This window comes from Rhopilema esculentum, chromosome 3, assembly GCF_057945365.1.
Source record: "Rhopilema esculentum isolate cy_ngs chromosome 3, ASM5794536v1, whole genome shotgun sequence".
Classification (NCBI taxonomy): domain Eukaryota; kingdom Metazoa; phylum Cnidaria; class Scyphozoa; order Rhizostomeae; family Rhizostomatidae; genus Rhopilema; species Rhopilema esculentum.
In genome coordinates, this window is record NC_142817.1 from 2807746 (window position 1) to 2810847 (window position 3102).

A 3102-nucleotide genomic window follows, 5' to 3' on the forward strand; every position below is an offset into this window, starting at 1 on the left:
ATTCCCCCCTCTCCCCCCCCCCCCCTCGGTGAACAATGCTGGACTGCTTTAGAACGGCGTAGAATATTTTGGAGTATCTGCTTTTGCATGTTACTTGTATGATATTTGTCTGAACTAACAACAAAGTCTGACGCTGAAGGGGGTTGAAAGTAAACATTTTTTCGGGAAGATATCAAATACAACGCAAAGTGCTGGGTGTTCCAAGTATTTATAGCAGGCATTGTATGTTCACTCTTCTCCTTACGAGAAATTACGAGAAAAAAAATATTTCTTCTTACGAGAAATTGTTAGAAAATGATACTTCGGTATCTATAAATCAGAAGAACCTACAGTTGCTCATGGTTGAAATCTACAAAACAAGGTATCAGTTGAATCCCTCGTTTATGATGGAAATTTTTGAGGAAAAGGCAATGCCGTATCAACCAAGAAGCTCGAGCAATTTAAAACTACAAAAAGTGAGAACCACATGCTATGGTACATATATCGTAAGGTTCATGGGTAAAAAAATATGGGCAAAATTACCTATAAAAGTGAAAACTTCAGCCTCTTTGACTGTTTTTAAAAAACATCTTAAGAAAACAAAATGCAAACATTGCAACTGTAGGATTTGCAAAACTTTTTATATGGTTTAGGTTTTTTGTAATTATTATGTATTTCCTTTGAACACAGCTTTTATTTTTAGCTATTTCGAACAGCCAACTTTAAATCAAAGTATTAGTAATAATAATGACAAATAATGATGTTCGATAAGTTTTTCAAGAGTCATTGGCGCTGCAGCCTCCCTTATCAGCTCATGACGTAACAATTAATCATAACGAGACACAGATGAATCTGACGTTTGATAGAAGGAATGTACATACTATTATATACTTGCGCGGAATTTTCCCAATTGTCAAAAGAAGTTGACTACTTTCATTGTTGAACATTTGTTATTACGAATCAAAATGGGTAACCTTTTTTCGAAAAGCAACAAAGTTTCGCCTTTAAACGTAAGACAGAAGGAATCTGAATTGAAAGCAGGAGGTCGTCCTAATAAGAAGTGGTATCGAAGCTTGCTTTGTTACGATAAAAATGCTGTTGCGGCAACAACATCGCTTGCGCAAGACGCAGCGCTAAAGAATAGCAACCGTAAGTTGGTTAGCGAAAATGAATTGAAAGACGAATCGGATCTTCTAATTGAAGGCTGCAACGACGATGATGTCAATTCGTCTGCAGAACTGGTTCTAATTGAGCCAAACAAGTTTGAATCGTCATCAGCTAAGTTGCCGTTGCCGGTAGATGAAGAGTTCGAAGAGTGGAGGGCGGTAAAGAGCAAGATCGTTGTAAAAAGGAACGAAGTCGGTCATGCGAGATCTGTCGCTTTCAATGTTGAACTTTTGGAAGTGGACATGCTGAATAGACCACAGTCAAGCTTATCGATGGATCAGCAAGCGAGTAGGCCGCGAATGCTGGTAAGCAGGTTGCCGGAGCTGTCCACATTCACCAAAGAGGAGATCGAAAGAAAGTAAGTGAAGAAAATTGTCTGTCTCTCGATGTTTGCTTTAGGACTGTTGACAAAGAAACCTTTAGAGTTATAGCAATCTTAACTTAATTTATTTACTTTCTAGATTATCGCAAGCAGTGGAGAGAAGAGATGCTCTCTTGAGAGACCGGACAGAAAGGATACGAGAAAGATCTGCCCTTTCAAAGGAGATGTTGGGACGACTCGAAGCCGAGAAACAACGCTTGTTAAATGAAAAAATTGAGGAGAAGGAGCGAAAAGCTGCAGACAAGAAAGAGAGACTGAAGAGGAGAAAGGAAAGAAAGGCTGCTAGACAAACCAGACGCACAGAAAGGGCGAAGGCAAACGCAGCCGAGAAAGAAAAGCAAGTTTGTTTGAATGCAGAGGAAGCACTAAAGGAAAAAATGCGGGCTGCTGAGGAAAAAAAGGCAGAGATGATGCTGGAGCGAGAGAGCAAACGAAATATTCACAGGTTCAAGCGGATCCGAGCAGAATTGATAAAGATGAACGTAACTGGAACAAAAGACAGATCAACATTAGAGGATAGAAATGAAAATATTCCTTGCCAGGATAAGAGGCAGGAGACTATGAGGTCCAAAGCAGCGTTAGACAAGGTGAATGTTGTCTAAATACACTTTTATGAACTTTGATGTTCTTACACCTTAATTGAAAATTTCAATGGGACTGTTTTTGAAGGACTTTGCTATCATTGCTAGCTTTTAAGTTCAAGGGTGCATTTGTTTATGGGTTTATACGTTTATATCTCATATAGCTTCTCATGTTTTTTGTAGGTCTACGCATTGCTTGAACAATCTTCTGAAGAAGAGGTTAGGCTAGAGACTTTCGATGGCGATTCAAATAATGTATTCGCGGAGGAATCAGAAATCACAAAGGATCCCTTCTGGGATTGCTAGAGGAAACTATAAGAAAAATAAATAATGGGAATTTCTGAAATAGAGATACTACAGACAGAGTTTCATGGCCTTTAGAGGAACTGCTCTGTCATATCTGGAGGCTTTTTATGTGTTTTAATTGCGAGATTGAGAAACCTGCTATAGAGTCATCGAATAGCACATTTCATTTGGGAGCTTGTCTTAATTGCATATTTCAACTGAGGGAAGTTGAAATGAACTTGATTATTTTGGAAAACGTAGAAGGAAAAAATGTCTTTGGCACAAAGCTACCTAGTCTGACTCAGAGGGACACAGCGGTACACAGTGAAACAGGGATTGACATAGCATAATTAAGAGTGATAGAGAGGAACACATAGTGACACAGATCAAGACAGAGGGACATAGATCAAAGCAAAGCAAAACAGAGTGATACTGTGCAACATAGAATAAGATATAGCGACACAGAGCAACACAGAGCAACACAGAGCAACACAGAGCAACACAGAGCAACACAGAGCAACACAGAGCAACATAGAGCAACACAGAGCAACATAGAGCAACACAGAGCAATACAGAGCAACATAGAGCAACACAGAGCAACATAGAGCAACACAGAGCAACATAGAAAAATACAGAGCAACACAGAGCAACATAGAGCAACATAGAGCGACATAGAAAATACAGAGCAACATAGAAAAATACAGAGCA